Below are 21,100 nucleotides of genomic sequence, written 5' to 3'. Positions count from 1 at the left end.
TCAGGATGCTTTGTTGTTGGCACGAGACAGGACTGATGGTGGCGCTCACCTTTTCTTCTCCGGACTATCATTTTTCCAGATGGCCCCAACAACCATAAAGGGGCTTCATCAGAGAAAATGACCCAGTCCTCAGCAGTCCAATCCCTGTGGATTTGTTTTTTTAAAGCATTCATTTCCAAACCTTTATTCAAAAACAGACCTAAAATCTTTAGAAAATGCACGTTGCTTTTTTCATAAAACCATGCGTTAAAAAGCAGGCAAATTTGGCTCATATGACTTTGTATCTTTCCTCAACAACACACGGCACAACAAATCGATTATGAAATTTGTTGCCGACTCTTTTATTAACCGATTTTCATCGATTTAATCTGTGCATTGTTGCAGCCCTACAGGTAACCAACAGCGGAAGAACAATGACTTCAAGCATCCCCCTCCTTTTAAGGCATCCAGTCTGCTATTCTCGGTCAGAATGATCTCATCAAGTGTTAGTGAAGTGAATTGTCATTGTAAAACACTACAGGACAGCACGCATGCACACAACGAAATGTGTCCTCTGCTTTCCACACCTTGGTGGGCATTGGGCAGCAGTGACAGGCGCCCGGGGAGCAGTGTGCGGGGACGGTGCTTTGCTCAGTGGCACCTCGGGATTCGAACCGGCAACCTTCTGATTACGGGAGCCGCTAGGCCACCACTGGCCCAGCAAGAGGATCACTGAAACGATCTCAGAAGGTCCATTTGTGGCAGGGCTGGAATGCAGTGTAAATGTTTTTTGGTATTACGTAAATTTTCATGGCAAAGAGGGACTTTGCAATTCATCTGCTTGCTCTTCATAACATTCTGGAGTAGATGCAAATTACCATAATAAAAACAGAAGCAGCAAACTTTGTGAAAACCAGTATTTGTGTCACTCAAAACTTTTGGCCATGACTGTATAAACTGAAAAACTATTAGCAGCTTGCAAAAAATATTTCCCAAAGTTATGATACTGGGTATCACAAAGAATCATCCATTTCGGGCACCTAAACTTTTGCTCCAGGCTCTTTTACTTTTAATAGCATTTTGTACCTGTAAATGATGGAAATACAAATGCCATACTGCTCAAACAATTAAACGTGTAATGTATACACGATTAATGCGAAAATGTTGATGCCCCACAGCTCATTCTGACATTTTAAGCCAGTGTAGACCAACCCAAAACCAACTCAGGACTAAGGGTCAGGTGCACAGTAGTGGGGTTTTGCAGTCATGTGGTTCATAGAACAAATTGTTACCCACTAAGCCACTACTGCAAATTAAAATTTTTATTTTAAATTATTGTAAAACAGGTGTCACAAATGTGTCTTAGTGTTTGCAATATGCTTAAAAAAAATCTTTTCGGCCACATGTTGTAGAAGGTAGAACTGAAAGGTTAAATCTAAAGGCTAAATATTGGCATTCTGGTTTCAGGAGGTGATTAAAGAAAAGAAGTGGAGTAAATCACTTATTCATGTAAGTGTAAGTGACACGGAGACCTTTTTTACTTAATTACAACATTATTAAGTGAATGCATCAGTGTCAGAATTATCCAGCGAGGCCCGTGCGGCGTGTCAGTTTTTTTCACGGCCGCCGCCGAAAGATGTTTACTCATTATGGCAAATTATGCTCGATGCGCGCTCCCCCACTTCCTTTCCCACCACCGACACCCACGGGCGGCAGACGGGCCAGACTCTGGCACTGCACCGTCCACGGCGCGTCAATGCCAGGCAGTCGGGAACAAAACAATGGCCATTAGCGGTAGCGGCCTGACGAGTGGACTGACAGCGCGCGCCACTCCGCGTTTCATTACCCCACTGATTCACTCTCGCATCGTTCTTGCTGTCGGGTTCGAATCCTCCGGCACGAGCAGCCGCTTCCCTTCCATCGTCTCCTCGGGCCGGTTCCTCGGCCTGCAGAAGGGACGGCTTCTCCGTTCCTCTGTCTTCCGGCTGACCCCGCCTTCTCCCGCTCGCCTAATTAAGATAGCAGATTTAACACTTTCTCTTATTCGCGGTGCGCGGTTGGCCCGGCATGCCAAATCGCGGTCGGAAGTTGGCGGCCGTTCAAGGCGCACGCCCACTGCAAAGAAAAAGCCAACCGTCGGGGTTGCGAGCCTGAGCTACGGATGGGATCGGCGTTGGAGAAGGAGCGGAAACTCCGGCGGCACGTTCATGTCACCGCGATCGGTCCTGGCCAATGGCAGCCAACGGGGGCCCGACGTCCTCTGCAGCGCTGCTCGTTGGTCGGGGGACAGGGCCACGTCCCGTGTTCTTCCGTCTCTCGCGCGTTCTCGCCGATGCGTGATGACACGCCAGCACCGGGAGGCGGTTAGCGGGAGGAGGAATCGATTTTCTTCCCTTTCTTTCAGCAGGAGGTAAGAGATCGCGAGGGGAAGTTTGAACCGCGGCCCGTGAATGATAAGCTTTTTCAAATCGCTAATGATCTCGGCACCTCGGCCCTTCACGGTGCGAGGCCGCGGCAGACGCCTCCGCAAGGTCCCTCCATCCCTCAGCAGCCGAGTGGAGCGCCGGCGCGTTTCCTGATGCCACCAGTTACTTCAATAAATGTCAAGCAGTCAGATCGAATTTATCGCCGGAGCCGCGTCTGCGGAGCGCATCCCGAATCCGCACGGAAGCGGTGACGGCATCCGTTTACATCCTCGCCTTCCTGTCCGGTGGGTCACCGCTGAGATGCTAACTGGAGTCTCTTGTTTTTTGGACACCGGGACAGTAGGGTTTCAGCTTGTCTGTGTAGGATGGGGCGTCGCAGGGCCGTGCCGTTTCTCCGCTTTTACATGTCTTTGTCGGACGGCATTGCCGGCCCTCCCCCGAGCCAAAGGTGTGAGGCGGCGGCCGTCGGGACCGCCCGCTCTCTTTGTCTTCCCCAGACGGGAGGCACCGGGGGCGTGACGTCAGAAACAACAGCTTCTGATTGGTCTGTGACAACTTCCTGTAGGTCAAACGTATAAAGGATTGTTCACTTTTCATTTTCATTTCTATCGGGAGCTGAGGGGAATTTTCCCTTCGGTACCTGAGTCTTTCCTATTTGACCTATTTTTCTCATGGCTTTTCACTCTCTTTCTCTCCCTTAACCTTTTCTTTTCATTTTGGTTTTTTCTTTAACATCGGTGCCTTTTTTACATACAACTGTATAAATAAAGTGAAGTGATTGTCACATGTGATACACAGCAGCACAACACACGATGCACACAGTGAAATTTGTCCTCTGCATTTAACCCATCACCCTTGGTGAGCAGTGGGCAGCCATGACAGGCGCCCGGGGAGCAGTGTGTGGGGACGGTGCTTTGCTCAGTGGCACCTCAGTGGTACCTTGGCGGATCGGGGTTCGAACCGGCAACCTTCTGATTACGGGGCCGCTTCTTTAACCGCTAGGCCACCACTGCCGTATCTCACCAAGCCTGTGCCCTTGCCAACGCGCTCAACCAGAATATGTAACAGCAATAATAATTTACCGGTGTTAATAAATTAGAAACTGCTCATCCTTTTAACCTCTATTGTGCCACGCCTCTTTCTGCCAGGTAACATCAAGTTGGTGTGTTTTAATACAGTGCTTTTGTGTGTAGAGAGAGTTTTACGTCTGAATTAGCCACCCTGACAAACATGGCTAGCGTCCTTTCGGCAGGTCATCGGCCCCGATGAGAATAAAAAAAAAAAGTCTAGCAAAACACTTCGCAAATTCTTACAGGTCAGCGCGAAGGCAGAGCTTTCCGTTCGCACAAGAGGCGTCGTGCGGTCTGTTCCTTCACACAGCTCAGGGCTAACCGAAGACGCTAAGCGGCGGCGTATCTCGCCGAGCCTGCGCCCTTGCGAACGCGCTCGACCAGAATAATCAACTCAGCCAAGTTTATGAATGCCTCGCGAAGACAAGCCCCCACTCATCAGATCAATGCCAGGCAGTGCTTACACGCGCTCATTGATCCGAGCGTCTCATGGGTGGGTTGACCCGGCGTGGGCAGGATGAGATGATCTGCTGAAATATTGATCCCTTTTAAGCGACTCTGACCTGAACAAGGTGACTGCCGCGCACCCGCAAAACCTCCCTCGCTGTTATTATTTTTACGAATATCACATCAGGACTCGAGAGTCTAATGGAATTGGAGTGTGCTCGTTTTAGCGCGCCGATTGTGAACACACATTTCATCTTGATGTGCATTTTCAAAAGTCAGTTCTGTGGAAATGGGACAATTTTGTCAAAACCTTTCTAAATGGTTCGTTTGGCTGGATAAATTTGTGTCTGGGTTTTCTTCCCACACACACAGATACACGCAATCATGGCCCCAACTTCCTGAAGCGCGTCCCGAAGTAGCGTCTCCACTACTCCAAAGTAAATAGACCTCATCTTTATTTATGAGGTACCACGATGGAGCACTTCAAAGAACTGTCCAGTCTGGAAGAAAGAAGGAAGCAGAAAAACTCGGCCGTGCTCTTGCAGAGTCTGTGAATTACACCCGTGTGAAACGGCAGCATCGGCCCATAGAACATACAGCACCTTCCAAAGCGGCCACAGGCTATACAGAGAAATGGTGGTCGAAAGGCTGGTTAGAGCGGAACTCACCCCCCAATGGTACTGAACACAGTTGCATTCTCATCTACTAACATTATAGCAGAATCTCAGTGATCAGATAACCAAGCAATAACCAACCAATCAAATGTAGGTTGTGTTCCTACCGCAAAGGTGAAGGAATTACACTAATCCCAATTTGAGGCGAGGCAATTGATTCGAATGTAGGCTACTGTTAACCAAGACGTGAGTTCCTGAAACATTTCTGAGCAAGATACAACGTGATGGCCCGTTAGTAGAACAGTCATCAAACAGTTCTGTCATCGCTTGTCTTCTGACACCATTCAGAAATGTGGCTGTAAAAGTTGCCTCGAACCTTCAGAGGATTTGGATGAAGACATTTAATTTCCTCACGGTGACACAGTCCTGACAGGCACATACCTTTTAACAAATATATATTACAGAAACGATGAAGAAAAGGTCTCAGATCATATCCTTCTCCACCCCAATTTGGAGTTAAAAGCAACGTCACGGCGAATCCCAGAGCTGCCCTGAAGGGGGCATTCCCTTCACCCCATGAATCTGCCTGACAGCAAATCAATGCCCTTTGATTGGGCTGCATCACCGCTGTCAGAACCTGGCTTAACCGGGTCTACAGCCGGAAGAATACCGGTCAGTCACGGAGAACATCAGACTCTCTTTAAAAGCCCCCCAAACAGCGGTGGAAAACAGTGATTTAGAGGATCACATTAAAATTGTAGGTCCACAATAAAAAGCCACGTTGCAGCTGTAATTCCAAGTGCATTTACTCTGCACCGACAAAAGCCCCGATAGCATATCGATACCTCAGCCGATGAAGCACTCCTGCATTCTACTGACCGTATTACAGCTACATTAAGTCCAAGTCGTCTGAACAAATGACTGCAGCAATGGAGAGGAGGCCAATTTAGCGCTTCGTTGTTTATGAAGGGAGCAGCTTATGACAGTTCCTCGGAGACAGTGAGGAATTGCGTTTGGCAATCATGCAACAAGAAAAAAAAAAAAAAAGGGAGCATGATGAGTCTCCGGCCATGGCCTACCGATGCGCTTCCTTCTCAGGACCGCCTTGGCGAGGCGCTCGGAGGTCAGCGTGTGCTCACTGTCTGGCTTTGATCTTGAATGAGCTCCTTAAAAGTGGGAGAAATGAAGAAGGGTGGAAGAAAAAAAAAAAGAGGAGTGGAGAACGGGGACTTTGGTCATGCATACATTAGAGGACTATTGATTTCCTCCCCACTGCATGCGGTCCCCGCGTGAAGATGAATGGCGCTTCCAGGCAGTTCGGGATGGAACTTTGATTGCTTGTCCTAGCCTTGAAACCATCGAGTGTAATTAAAGCCCCCCCCCCCCACCCCCCCACATCTGTTTGAACTTTTAACAAGGTGGGGACCACAGCCCAAACAGGGCAAGGAGTCTTCACCTTCTCAGAGATTCTGGCTGACCTGGATCGCCACTTATATAATAATGACTTCGGTTTTAGAGACTTTGGGGTCTGGGTTTGTTGATCTGGTTGTCCTAACGCTGATTGTCCTGACACTCTTATTTAATTCAATTTAAGTGATTGACTCATCAAAATTCGAATCGATTCTCTGAAGGTAAGGATATTAGCAGATATCAGGTCTTTTTTCTTCAGACAGAAAAGTGCTCCATTTAATCCAAATGAACTGATCCCAAAATCTGCAGCTTTGAAACCTGCAGCCGTGAGCGTTATTGCACTACAAAAGACGTTTTTTGTTTTTATCAGATTGATGTTATACAAACTGTTCTTGCAGTAAAAAAATCATTCATGAAAATGAGACACTGCCTGCCCGACTCTAAATAAATGTCCTTTAATGCCAGACATCTCCTGGTTTGACTGCTGTCTCTGGAAAGTAAATGATGACAATTGTGTACAACCAGAAAAAAATTGCATCTTAGAAATGATCCCCTCAATAACAGCTCGCCAGCTGGTCTCTTAAAGTGTTTGGGCATCTCGGTAAACCATAAATATGACAAATGTGTGAAATTACCAGGCGGGAAAATAAAGAATTCATAGCCTATTCCCCACTGGATATAGGAATGGATGGTCTTTATAGCATTTTAACGCTGTGAAAGATTCATTCGGCAGACACGGTCTATGCGGACTGCGGGTTCGGGGTGGTGGATGAAGACAATGCTCTCCTGCCTGTCACGACGAGGAAGTGCTTTTATTTTCCCCATCCTCCATCTCTAAAAATCGCATTGATGTCCAGCTAAAGACCTCCTGCCACATCTCTGCACCATTGCCAGACTGACAGGCCGTCTCCATTCTAAGCCTGGCGTTTTCTGTCTGGGAGAGGCGTACTGTACCCCAGCGAGACGGAAATCCTTGCGAGCTGCCCAATGATGACCCCCGCTGCAGTGGCAGGCCACAGTGGGACGTGTACAGGGCCGACCCCCCGTTTGCTGCAGAGCAATAGGAGAGAGATGAAGAGTGAGAAAAAAAAAATGTGTGTGTGTGTGTGTGTGTGTGTGGGAGAGAGAGAAAGAGAAGGAGGGAGGGGCGGTCTGCAGTAAAAAATGCGTCCTGCTCCATTGAGCAGTGTTGACTAAGCATGGCTTTCTCTTCTGCCTCGTAAACGCCTCACCTCTACGAAGCGCTCGTAGCCACTGCATTATTCTGCCATAAGGAGCTCACAGCTTAAGACCAGCGTCACCACGCACACACCGCACAGAGTCTTTGGGATCAGCCCTTTACAATAGGTCTTTAAAGTTTTCTACGCAGCATGGAAACGCTTTATTCCGTTGTTCCTTCTATATTCTTCATTTTTCTTCAACAGTAGCCTACGTTCTAATTCTGCGGGCCACATTTTTACGTTTATGTTGACACCTTTGGCTTACGGGTCTGAATGTAATGCCCATCCCATACAGGCAATACAAATTATAATGTCATATTCTGAGCATCTCAAACAAAACTTCATGCCATACCTGTTTTTTACATATTCGTGGGATCGCCAGGAATAACGGCATTCCGAGAAAAAGCATTTAAAGGGCACAGAGGTGCCTGCTTAGAGGGTAAAAATGATGACGCTGGGACTATAGCATTGGTTTGCATGAAGAACACTTTAGCCCCTAAAACCCACTATGGCAACATGCCACAGTGCACAAGTGTACAAAGTACACGAATAGTAATACAATTAAGCAAGAACGCATGAAAGCGAACACTATCGTTTGATGAATCCTCTTAGATGGTCCTGCCGCTCACGAGCCATCTCCTCTGGTATCTTATTTCAGCCTAACAAGACCGAGCTCAATGAATAAACGGCATGCCTGCTATTTCAAGAGCCACCAATGAGGAGGGATAAATGCTTATAACCGCAATCCTCCATCTTACAGACTTCTTGTAAACCTTTTTTTTTTTTTACCAGTGCCAGTATCTTACAGAATCGCACAACCTTGAGACATATTAATTACCCCACGTTTTATTCCTCATGTCGCCGTTGCCTAAGCAACGTCAGGTAGCTGCTGGTCACGTGATGTTCTGAATGCAAACAGTGCCCTATTGATATTTGAGATGCATTAGCGTGGCGTTGTCGTGAGATATCGTCACTCCCAGGAGTCCACTCAGCCAATCAAAATGCCAGGTCAGAACTATTAGCTCGCCCATTAGTCCAACACACTGCGTATGTTTCACAGCCCTGTCGTTTTTTTGTCCTCTCACAAATATACTGGGAAACCACTTGGCTTTAATATGGCTGGACCATTTGCAAAAAGTACTTTCCACTTCAAAGCACATAAACATGAATTAAATACTGAAGGCGCTATTATGTCTCACATATGGCACGCAAAAATATGAACTTAGCACCAAAAGTCATCACAATAAAGACATCACATTATTTGAACATTTTAATCAAGATTCCTTGTTTATTTCTACCAGTTACAGGTTCAAGACAGCGAATAGTTGGAGCACCCTAAATGGCCATTACTGTGAGCTTGTTGTAGCCGTAATGAATCCTTTAATTCTTTCCGCATTTTTGTTAAAAAGCAGAAAAGTGCAAAGACATTGTAAGCAAAAGCTCGCAGTAACATTAACAAGCAGTAAGCTCCGCCCAGACCACCAGTCCAGAAGCGATTTGGAACTTCGTTTCAGTCGGCGTAACCTCAGCAGACGTATTTTTTTGCTGAAAGTGAGGGAGACCATGACTGCTTCTGAATGTGTGTGTTTTTCTCCACGCAGGTAGCTGCTGTCCACTCTTTTCAAAATTGCAATAATGGGCTACTTTCATCTCGTCCAAACCAGCAAGATTCCCGGGTCACCTCAGAGCAGCAGATTGTCAATGTTTAGAAATGCATCTCTTGATGGACGATATCGGAGGCGTGTTTCAGATCATTGTCTTTTAAGGGACCATCATGTTCACTTTTTACAATCTGGGTTACGTTCGTGTGCACATTTGCGAAGTGTGGCCGAAAAGTTCAATTTCGACTTTGTCAGTCAACACGACTTGTATATAAAATGCATCAGGCTCTGCATGCATTAGACTGTCATTTGCAAACTTCAGACGCTGAATTGTGCGGTTTAGGATGCAGGAAAGGTTTTCTTCTGCAGGCAGGTCTTATTTGTTTGAGCGTTGCTGCATCGTAAAACAGTTCACCTCCTCTAAACCTTCCATATGTCCTTTCTAGCAATCCAGCCCAGAACTCACGCCAAAAAACTGCAATAATTACTGTACATTTCTCCATAAAATTGTAAAAACAGCTGCGAGAAAACAGTGCACCATCTCTATGCAGCCGTTTCCTGATTTGGGAATATCAGGATGTTTCGGGATGGAGGGAGCTGCCTAGAGGAGCCCGTGGATGTTGAGAACTTATACAAGGTTTCGCTCTATAATGTACTAAACAAAAACATATATGCATATGTGCAAGTATGTTTTGTATGTCTATATGTATTTATTTTTTTTGTCGCATGCATTTCACAAATCTTATGCAGATTATTTTCTCTAAGAAAATAAACCGGAAAGGTTAACATCTAGAAAGAATTTCGGAAGACACAATAAAGCCTTCATGGTGTTTATAAACTAATTTATGATTTTTATACGGCCTCAATATAAATGGCTAATAAAACTTTAACTCCGACTGAATGGCATGAATATAAATGAGAAGCCGAGAGTTTCTTTTAGAGACAAATCTTCCGGGATGCGATTTAAATGAAGCCCAAAGCACAGCATCTTCCGGACCTGTTGTCTCTCGCCGTCTCCTCCGGAAGCATCGGCTATAAATAAATCTGTTTTTTTTTTTATTATTCCTGCCGTAGCCCCCCAGCTCCTCAGAGGAACAGGGTATCAATGTGGCTTTTCAATTATCGGCAAGTGCTCCACGTGGTCAACAGAGTGATGGAGGGGGTCCCCGCGTCGCCCCGAGCACCCATTTGAGACGCCGATACTTTTCGTTTTTTTGTTGTTGACCGCAGAGATACGGTTGGTTTTCTACCAGACAGATGTGAGAACTGCAGGATAAATTGAGCACGATTAAGAGAGTTGGGCGTAGATGGCGGCTCTGCGGCTGCTCGCGAGTCGGAATCCATTTATGCTTGGCGTCAAATGATTCAGTATGTTGTGTTTTAATAGCAACTCCACCATGCTCCACCGCATAGGAAATCACAACATCGCATAGAGAGGTAAACAAACACTGACACACACACACACACACACACACACACACTCTCTCATGCATATTATGCTTCGCATTAAATGCCCTGTACGAATGCGTGGTCATCAGAAACGTGGCCTGGAGCGCAGCAGAAAACAGCCGAGGTCTTGCACAGCAGCAGCGCTGCATGCGACCCACACAGGTGGCAGACACACACACACACACACACACACACAGGAAGAGGTGCAGGAAGCGAGGGGAAAGGGAAGGAGGCGTACTCACAGAATGAATCAGACGACAACAGGGGTGACTATGAGAAGCCCGGCCTTCCCAGTGTCCCCCGCCGCACGGGGAGCGACTCGTCCAAGGAGGAGAGGAGGAGGTGAAGGGGGCTGGAACCGAACACTTCTCACACACAGCGTCTTGGGGAAGTGGGGCTACTGTGGATTTTCAGGTCTTCTCTTCTCTCGTCTCTTTTTCAAAAAAGAAAAATGTATAATTTCCTCCTCCTCCTCCTCCTCTTCCTCTGTTGAAGATTTGCCACGCCTGACCTCTAACGGAGAGGTATTTCCTCAGGGTAGGCAGCGGTATCCGAGCGAACTCTCCCCCCACGCCAGAGGAGAGGGGACCGCTGGACGGACATTCTGGTTTCTTTCGGCGGGGAGAGAAAGGCCCCCCCACCCCCCACTCCACTCCACGCAGTTTCTTCCCCCTCACTGCGGTATGTGCGCAGTCCGCGGGCCCCCCCAACGAATTGGGGGGCGTTCTGAGACGGCGGTCGGAGAAGACACCTGTTTATTCGGCCCCCGCTCCCGGCTTCCCACCCGCGCCCCCCCCGATCCACACCCGAGTGCCGAGATTAAGGCCAATAATCTAATCCCCACAATCACCCCCTGACCCCATCGAGCGAATTTGTTCTGAGCGCACTCTGCCTCTCTGTCCGTTCATTCCCCGCTATTCCCACCTCGATCTTCTCCAGGCCCGAGGCGCGAGGCTAGGGATGTCCGTCCATCCCTCCCGCCACTCTCCTGGCGTCTTTATCCTCCTCCCACCATGAAAACAGAGGGAAAGACGGGGGGAGAAAACTCCTCTCTATCAGCTCCTCAGATCTTCTCCTGAAGCAGGTAAGAATGGAGTGTTTCTGCGGGAAAGCCGGACGTGGGAAGAAAAACGAGGGAAAGTTGGCAGTTACTCGAATCCGAGCGATTCGGAAATCCAGAGCAGGCCAATCCACACTTTCCTATCCAAAGCCGGCATGGGAAAAGCTGGCGCAGCGCTCCGATGTATCCTCAGCATAACTCTGGAATCTTCCACCTCCCACCTTCTCCCAGGTACAAAATTGTATCATCTCTCGCCAAGCGGCATTGCTGGGAGCCCTTGGGAGGGAACACTAAACTGTCGGTTCGAGTGGGAGCGGTGAATGTTCATGAATTAGTCTCCCTTTGTCCCGCAGTCTCCGAAAGCCGCCCTTGTCACGTCTCTGAGTCAGTAATTCGCTGTGGCGGGGCCGCTGGGACGTCGTCCTGCTTCAGGTAACCAGGTGGATTCTGGGAGCCCCTCTGGGGTATGAGGCATTGTGGGAAGGCTGTAGGTTGGAACACAGATGGACAGCCTCATGTCTGGAAGTCACGCCCTGGAAACAGCCACTGCATAGATAGATAGAAAGAAAGAAAGAAAGAAAGAAAGAAAGAAAGAAAGAAAGATAGATAGATAGATAGATAGATAGATAGATAGATAGATAGATAGATAGATAGATAGATAGATAGATAGATAGATAGATAGATAGATAGATAGATAGATAGATAGATAGATAGATAGAGAGAGAAAGGTCATTCTACTTTATTCACAATTTACCATCAAATCCCTCTCCGCACTCCATATCCTTCCCCCCATACTATTTTTACTCTCCCCCCCTGCCCCATGCAGACCCCCATCATCACTCAGTGTCGACAGCGGGCAGCCCAGCGTGAAGGCTCCCTCAGTGTCAGCCGTGGTGACATTGGCGCACAAGCTGCCACTTTGACACGCGCAGCACCTGGAGCGATTTTTAAACACAAAATGGGGAGGGGGGGGGGGCCATAAATTTACACATTCTATAATTATATATATCTATATCATTCGTATAGATATGAATATATCTATATGAATGAGAAAGAAGGCCGATGAGGTGGGTTGGGAGGTAAAGTATCAAGCTGCCGCAGCCCGGCTTTTATAAACACCGTAATAATCCGGCCGCGGGGAGGCACTCGTGTTGGGAGCGGCGGTGGCGATGCTGAGTGTGTAGGAGTGGTGGGTTGGTGGGTTGCTGTTTAAGTGCTGTGCCGGGTGGTAGGTGGTGGATACACTTTCTTTATCTTATTGTTTTGAAGTAATGGGAACGCGGCCCGGGCTCTGATGTATGTACCGCGTGCGCTTTTCTTTTTTGGGTGGGGGGGGTGGTGGTGTACCATCTCGTCTGGGAAGGGGGGGGGAGGGGGGTTGTGCACGAGCGAGCCGGCCGGCTACGGATGGAGGAGGTTTATGGATTCTCCCGGCATTGGAGGGAAAATAAAACAAACAGAAAAATGACACGAATGCCACTACCCGGCAAGAGATCACAGCGACTTTACGCCATGATTTATCTTCCGGGGCCCTTTGCAGATAAATCATGCAGTTTGCATCAGCCTCGATTATAAATGGACGCTCACACGACACGGGTGCCGAATGGCGCTGATACCAAGACGCTGTGTGCATTTCCTCCTGCCGTAATTTACGACCGGCAGCTTCAGCTCAATAAATCAGACTGCAGATTACCTGCTGTTACAGTGTATAATTGTGTGTGTGTGTGTGTGTGTGTGTGTGTGATGGAAGTAAGACGTCCATGTGCACAACATGTGTAGGCTGATCTCATCTTCCATCTCCATCACTCCGTCGCCACGCACGCGAACCCCGGCGGAGGGAAAGTTAAAGGGCCGTCCCCGTCTCGGCCTTCCTGCACGGCTCCTCTAATGCACAGCTGCGCCAGCAGAGCTGCCGAGCAGGCCGTGCGACCGTCCCCCACGTCCCCACACACGTCCCCACACACATCCCCCCCCCCCACACACACAATTCATCCACAGGCAGCGTGACTCTGGCTCTGCTGCAGGAGCCGACACTTCGCTCCCACAGTGAAATATGACAAGGGCTCTGGGAATGGAGTCTTATAGAATTTGGCACTGTGTGTGTGTGTGTGTGTGTGTGTGTGTGTGTGTGTGTGTGCGCTAAGCGGTGGGGGGGTGACAGTTTATACATGTATATATATATGGATGATGGAAGGAGAGGGGTGTATGGTGAGGATGTGGCCGCGAAAAACCTGGCACAAGGATTACAGGACTCCAGTGACATCCCCAGTTTGTTAACGCCCCGAGGATGGGTGGGCAAGCAGAAAAGAGAGAGAGAGGGAGAGATAGGGTGCGAAAGAGGGGGTGGTTAAAATGGCTGATGGATGGCATAAAAAAAAGAGAGATCGAAGGGGGAGATTTGGCAGAAGATGGGGTTAAAAAAAAAAAAAACAGGCGAGGGACACTCACCTATGCCTGTCCTCCCTGAGCCCTGCCCGTCGCCGTCATTTCACACCGAGCCTGCTGCGCTGACCGACAGAGAGAGAGAGGGAGAGAGAGAGAGGGAGAGAGCCATCAGCTGAATGCCAAAAGCAGGGATATTACGAGTGTGCGCCAGTGCCGCGGAAACACGGAGAGAAGAGAAGGAGGGGACGGAGGTTCTCTCATCAGTCAAACGCAACTGGTTTTCAGCCCTTCCTTCAAAGGACAAGAAGAAAAAAGGAATAATCCTGACTATTTCTGTGGGTGGAGGAACACTTAAGACACACAAACACACTCCGCCAACACACACACACACACAGCACACAAGCGCTGGAATGACAGAAAGGCTCTACAGGCTGTTGCTACCTCAGAGAATGGAGCCTCCTCCCAAACTAGTCGGCCCCCAACTGAGGATGAGGATGCTGAAGTGAAGGCCGCGTAATTGTCATTCCTTTTCATCTCCAGTCCCCCTCCGTCCGTCCCCCTCCGGTCCCTCGTCCCTGCTTCCTCTCCTCTGCGGTGGGAGCTCGCAGCTATTTCCCCGCCGAGCGGAGCCCGTGTGTCCCTGCCTCGCTCTCCCTCTCCCCGGCGCGCCTCGGCGCCGCTTCACCCCTTCCTCCGGTCCAATCAGCAGTTTCTCTCCTCCCTCTTTCCTGGCTCTACCCCCCGCTCCTCTCTCGCTCCCTCGCTCTCTTGCTCAATGACAGACATTAACCCCCATATTATGTCAATCTGCCGCGTGCCGCATGATAAGCAGCGCACAAATCACCGTGAATTACAATAACATAACTCAGATCATTCAAACGTCCCGGTAATAAAATCCCAGAATGGCCGGATACAGCAAACAGGCTCAAGAACATCATGGCACACATGCTGAGAATTCCTGGAGGACTTGATATACCTGAAATTCTGGCCATCCTACAATCAACCAAACACAAGAATGTTATATCTATATGTATATATCTTATATGTAAGATGTACAAAAGGAACATTTATGTTCTTTTAACTGCAGTTGTGTACCTTGGAGTGAAAAGTCGGCTCTTTCGACATTCCTGGAATCGATGGGATCCAGGAAATGTGAAATCCTGTTACTGATCTGTGAAGCATTAATATGAAAAGTAATAAACGTTACATCTGCATTACTATGAAACGTATTACATTTTTCCTGTTTGTGGTATATCGTAATATAAAGAAACCGCACTATTGACTAAATGACTTTTTTTCTACGTGGCGGCTCCTTCGTGTTTTTCTGTTCGTCTGCTGGAGGAAAGTGAGTGTTAAATCCATCTTTATTCCTCTCTCGAGTCCACGTTCAAATCCCACGTGGCATTGAGCCCTTTGCGGTCAAATGGCCATTTCATTAGATGGTAGTAAGGGGGATTTGAACCTGTCACCACGTAGCCAGCAGAAGTGAACTTCCTACAATCATAATCAAGAATGATCATTAAAGCAACTAAATAACCATTCAAATTCAAATTGGCATCTACAATAAAAAATGGCCTCACAAACAGCAAAGACTGGTTATGGTTTTCATGCCATCATACTCTAGAAGAATATTCTCAGAAGGAACGGAAAAACAAAAGTTATGAATGATAAAATAATGCTCATACAATGAAATAATATACAGTACATACAATGGAACAAGAAAAGCTGCTAAAAACATGATTACATAGACAGCTGAACCATATATAATGCTATTAATATTGATCGGATAAAAAAAGTCTTCTCAAAGTGTACCATTAAATATATTGAAGCTTCATTCAATATCTTATTGAACATAGAAATATTTTATAATGGACTGAGATCTGGTGCCCCTTAATGAGGACTCCAGGGTTACGGCCTTGGTTTCCACACACAATTTCCAAAAATTTCAGTGGGCTCTCACATGTATAAAACTGATCAAGAATACAGCCTCATGCTCTCTGTCACACACACAGGAAGAGAAACAATTTAAAGCGGAACAGTACGTGATGGTGTTTGCGTGACAATCCAAGCCATCCAGGGCCCACTCTGCATGTGTGTGTGACATGCCAAGGCACTCCCTGTGATGGTGGAGCTAAAGAGAATGCATGATCACAGGGGTAGACAGTTCTTAGGCACGGGCTCCAACACTCCAGGAGTTTCTTATGTACTGTCTCTCTCAATCAATTACATTTACCTCCCCCTACCATTTCCCTTCTCTCCTGCTCAACACAGTGCCCTGTGGGAAATACAATATTGTGGTTCTCCTGTTCCTCTTTCCCTGGCTCATGCACACATACAGGGACAGAGAGAGAGACTCTCAGATCAAAGAAACGAGTTCAAAGTGAAAATTAGAAGGTTAAGATGATGGTGTGCCTAAACCAGTGTCTCATTGATTCATGGTACACTGCATTGGAACACTTTAAAAATGTGTTGGAATTCCGTGCCATAGGCTGTAATTTCCATTGGAAATTGTAGATTTGCCCACCAGAACACAGAGCCAGTTCTGAGAAATCCATAGGAAACTTTTCCTGATAAATTAGCACAGCATTCATGCACGAGGCAGACAAACAGCAAACCAAAAGGAAGTATCACTCAAAATAATAGTTATTATACATATGAGATATACAAATAAAAAAAAAAGCAGGCTGTAGAACGGAAGCCACTGCGAAAAGATTATTAAAACATTTATTACTTCTTACCTGGAGAGATTTATTGTATTATTGTAGTTCTAGTGCATCCGGTTAGAGTTACACATGTACATACAATACACTGTATAGACATAAATGAAGTGCCCGACTGAATGTGCAGAGTTCAACACAGACAGTTAATGTAAAAAGCATACGTTTAACAGCGCTTTTCCAATAACATACATTTCCAACAAAGCTTTTGATGAAATAAAGCCATGCTTTATTGCAGCTTAAATACCAGCTCTTGGGGAATGGGCAACACAACCTAGCGGGTAAGGAAGCGGACCCGTACTCAGAAGGTTGCCGGTTCGAATCCCGAACCCCCAACGTGCCACTGAGCAGAGAACCGTCCCCACACGCTGCTCCACTGCTCACCAAGGGTGATGGGTAAAAGCAGAGGACACATTTCGTTGTGTCACCGTGTGCTGTGCTGCAGTGTTTTACAATGACAATCACTTCACTTTCAAATAATCTAGACATTTACTGCCTATATCGTTACAAAGACAGCATGTTTGTACCACAGTTTAGTGAAAGTTTTTTGTTATTATGATACAGCAGAGCATATGGGTCCATTTAATCCATCACCCTTAGTGAGCTGTGGGCAGCCATGAAAGACTGAAGCACATGAAACCTTATTTCTGTTTCCAATTAAAAAGGTGTCAGAAGACACAGTAGCCAAAAATGCCAACATGTGAGCATTAGAACTGGACCAAGGACCAATGGAAGAGGGTGCCCTTGTATGATAAATCATACCACATACCTAAACATTGTTGCTGACCGAGTACAGTTCTTGATGGAAACATGATTGCCTAAAGGCAGTGGCCTCTTTCAGCAGGATTATGTTCTTTGCCGCATTTCAAAATGGTTCAAGAATCGCTTGAGGAACACAACAATGAATTAAAGGCTTTGCTTTGACCTTGAAATCTCCAGAAATCAATCCAATTGAGCATCTGTGAGATGTGCAGGAAAAGTCTGATCCATGGAGGAACCTTTCAACTTACAGACTGGCCTTAAAGGATGTGCTACAGTATTAGATGCTGGATTCTCTGCAGTATGGCTCAGTGAAAGCCTTCATACTCATCCAAATAGGAGTTACCACACTGTCTACATCATTTGGGTTCGGAGCCACACGGCTTTATTCGCTGTGATGTCCCGCATGTTTAGCGGCTGTTTAAGTCACATTGTTCCTTGATCTTTGTCAGCAAATTGCTCTGGATCTTCACGTTCCACTTTTCATTTACTGCATATAAATACAAATAACTTTTATCCATACACATTAGGCCTCAACCTGTGTGGAATATAGTGGTATCTGCACGGATTTTAAGTGCTCAAGCTGGGTCTGTTGTGACAGCATGAGACAGCAGCAGCTCCAGCAGTAACAGCTACTGTAACAAAAAATATATTTAGCAATTTTCTAAATATTTTGTCCATCAGTCCAACAATAACTAGATTTGCAACTAGAACAGCATGGATGACACAGCCTGCAATGTATTTTTGCAATGCCCACAGTGTATTTCAGCCAGTACCTGTCCTAACATTTGAAGGCTCCAACTGAAACGTATTAATTTAGACAACGGCAGCGCCTAACTATCCACAATTCCTCAGACAGAACCGCCAAAGTGTTTATTCTTGAGGAAAACAAAGCCTCGGGGAGGAACAGGGTCTGTCAGCAGAAATCTCCGTAAGGGAGTCCACACTGACTTTACGGTGTCAAGAGCATCCACTTATGCCACTTACCGTCTGCCCAGTGCATCGGTGACCTCCACACACTCAGCACATAGAATCCAGGAGCTGACGCAGCTACAGCGACTTTCATGTCACTGCCAAGTTCCACGGAGCTTCTTGTAATCAACAACGGAACCATAATTTCCTTTGCCAGTGATCATGATTATTCTACGTTTCTTTTCTTCCTTCATTAACCATCTGAAAGCACAGTTAATAAAGTGATGGACCTTCTGACCAAAAAAAAAAAAAAACTGCATAATCACTGATGTGATATTTACTTCATGGTTTCCGGCTTACTAAAATTAGAAATTAATTAGTCAGATTTAATCAGAATGTCTCATGTTCTGTTCTTTGTAAAATAATTATGTTATTTTCTCAAAGGTTTATTGTCCAGGTCAGTACACATTTGGAACATATTACACAGTGTGTGAAAAACAGACCAAAGCAAGTGCCAGTAGTGTTTTAGGATACTTACAACATGCCATTTCTTTTTATGTGGTCCTCTCTGAATGCACCACTGATGCCAAGTTAATGGCCCATGGGAGATCCAAAGCAGGCAAAGGTCCATTGGTGACATCTTTGGCCTGCATGCAAAAGAGCTTGGTGGTTCCAGTTCTCTTATTTAAGCTATGACCTGACACAGGTTAAACCCGGTGACTACCCGGTGAGTCCCAAAATATTAAATATTAAAGGCACACAATTACAGTCCTAAATAAATTCTCCCTAAGAAACAGAGCCATAAATTGAAAAAAAGCAAAACATTTCACTACTTCTAGGTACACAGATCATATTAAATCGAGTACATTTCTAGCAGCTAGGGAAATCACTGTCATTATCGAGCTGGTAATTACAAAAATGAATACACTTGAAAACAGCCTCTAGTCACACATCTTAAAACTGTAAAAATACCTGTGTTCTGCCATATGAAGAATTAAACAGGTGTTAATGGTTCACTTGACTCTTACATTTACGCTGCTTTACAGTCCTGTCCATTTTGCCTGCAACATTCATACACTTATTTGCTGAGCCAATGGTAGCTTTCTGTTTTTGTCTAATTATCAGCCAACCCAATTAAATCAGGTGCTCTAAGAAAAATGTGGACTGGACAATAAAGACCACAGGTCCTCTCCGCACGCAATGGCAAAACCCAATATTAACCCATAATGTAGGAGGTAGCAGAAGAAAAGGACCCTAGAAGAATTACACTCATACATACATAAACCGATCACTCAGGCTCATTAGTTAAAATGTCTCATCAGTTCTATTTACCAATTTGATCTCCAATTGGTTCCCGGCGTGTCATCAGCGACTCCTTTTGCTAACAGCAGCCTTGACTTGATATACCATCTGTGCCTTGGGCTTGTGAGAATTGATCTTCTGTCCAGTGAGGTTCACCTAACGTCTCAGATGCACTCTCTGTCACTCGAGACCATCAACCTTCATAACCTCTGCCAGATTCTTCTTGGTGAGAAGAAAGATAATGCCTTGCATTGACAATACCTTTGCTGAAGTACCTTACAGATCATTGAAAGCTCGAGTACATATGATGAGCCAAGCAGGTACTGGACTGGGTCTTTTTTAACTCGTAGACACCACTTATTTCCAAGGATAGTACAGCTTAGACAATTATAAAGTGGAGAAGAAACTAGGAAAATTTCATCTAGGAAAATTTGCGTAGTGTCTTCAGTAACCCTGAAACAACCTGTTCTATCAACCGGTTCGAATGTATGCAGCTTGTCATGCAAGGAGTTGAGAAGAGTCAACCTCCTTAGACCCCCAACTTCACATCCAACAACACTTCCAATAATCTATCAGCCACTGTACTAAACATCTCTCAGTATGTGGTGACTCAATTAAATTTCCGCGTTGCGATCCTCGCCTGCTTTCTTAAACTCTTGATTTCCTTCGGGACAACTGCACCCAAAACCCTGATTATTCATTTTCTTCAGGGGAAACTTTATTGACTTTGGTTGTTGTCAGAGAGAACTTGCCATTTTCTGCAGTGCGTTACTGATATATAGTTTCTGCTGTTGGGACCCTTAGACATCCCAAAAAACCCTTTTAATTAGTGAATAAATGTTAAATCTACATTGACTCTAATCTGCATCTATACCGTTTAATTGACTAATTTGTGTTCCACTGTCTGAAATAATTAAACCTGTCAATATAACACTGTCACTTAATTTTTATTTTCTGTCAACTGAACCATAATCTGCTAAATGAATGTAGCTAACCCATAAAAACCCAAAGAACGCTTTATTCCATTGTAACCCAAAAGGTTTTTAACAAACAACTATGAATGAACTGACCACATTTTAAGCTAAGTAGGTCATCCAACAACTGTGAATTTATTACATGTAACTTTTTTCATGTGTTTATTCCCTACAATCATTGTGGCTCCTTCCTGTTCCACTTGTGTAAGCAGACTGTGTGGTCTCTGTTTAGGAGGTTCCAGGAATTTTTTTTTTTTTGAGAAGGGGACAGCCAGAAAGTGAGAGAGTCAGAGAGGGAGAGACAGGCCGAAAATTGACAGTCATCCCCTGAGCTGCGCTTCACCGAAAGAATAGTGATTAGCCGCTCAGCATTCTAGTCACATAGTCTCTACTATCAATGAGTGAGACAGGGAGTGAGTGAAGGAGGGAGGTAAAGAGTGAGAGAGAGATAGAGAGAGAGGGTTGCTTAGATGACAATACAAGGGTGAATAAGGGTAGGATAAAGGAAGAGAGGGAGAAAGGGTAAAAGGGACAGAGCGATGGTGAGGGAGAGAGAAAGAGAGATGAAGGACAATAATGTTGCAGCACGGAGGAGGGAAGCAGCATGCAATGTGATGGATGAAGATAAATGAATTCACACATACAGGCGCACAGTGCAGCCACGGGCACATAATTGTGTGGATACACACAATCCATGACAAGGGGGCACACAGATCAGTGAGCAGCGTGAAGGAATGCTCTGACCAACTGACATGCACAACCACTGGAATGCCGT

At 46.0% G+C, this 21,100-nt stretch overlaps 1 protein-coding gene and 1 long non-coding RNA gene across 3 annotated transcripts in view; both read right to left on the bottom strand.

The window, feature by feature from the left end:
- The window catches only part of LOC114770063 (glutamate receptor ionotropic, kainate 5), a 66,976-nt gene extending 56,093 nt beyond the window's left edge, over positions 1–10,883 (bottom strand). For both annotated transcript variants that reach the window (XM_028963680.1, XM_028963679.1), the window contains exon 1: positions 10,459–10,883. The gene's annotated coding sequence lies outside the window, so the exon portion shown is untranslated. The remainder of the gene's footprint in view (positions 1–10,458) is intronic.
- A 151-nt stretch (positions 10,884–11,034) lies between these two features.
- Positions 11,035–14,300, bottom strand: LOC114770132 (uncharacterized). Its single transcript, XR_003743310.1, has 3 exons — positions 14,103–14,300; positions 13,725–13,778; positions 11,035–11,822 (listed from the first exon to the last, which is right to left on the bottom strand). It is a non-coding gene; the product is annotated as an uncharacterized LOC114770132 (long non-coding RNA).
- Positions 14,301–21,100: the final 6,800 nt, after the last annotated feature.

This window comes from Denticeps clupeoides, chromosome 20 (assembly GCF_900700375.1).
Source record: "Denticeps clupeoides chromosome 20, fDenClu1.1, whole genome shotgun sequence".
Lineage (NCBI taxonomy): Eukaryota > Metazoa > Chordata > Actinopteri > Clupeiformes > Denticipitidae > Denticeps > Denticeps clupeoides.
This window is presented reverse-complemented; position numbering and strand designations above follow the sequence as displayed.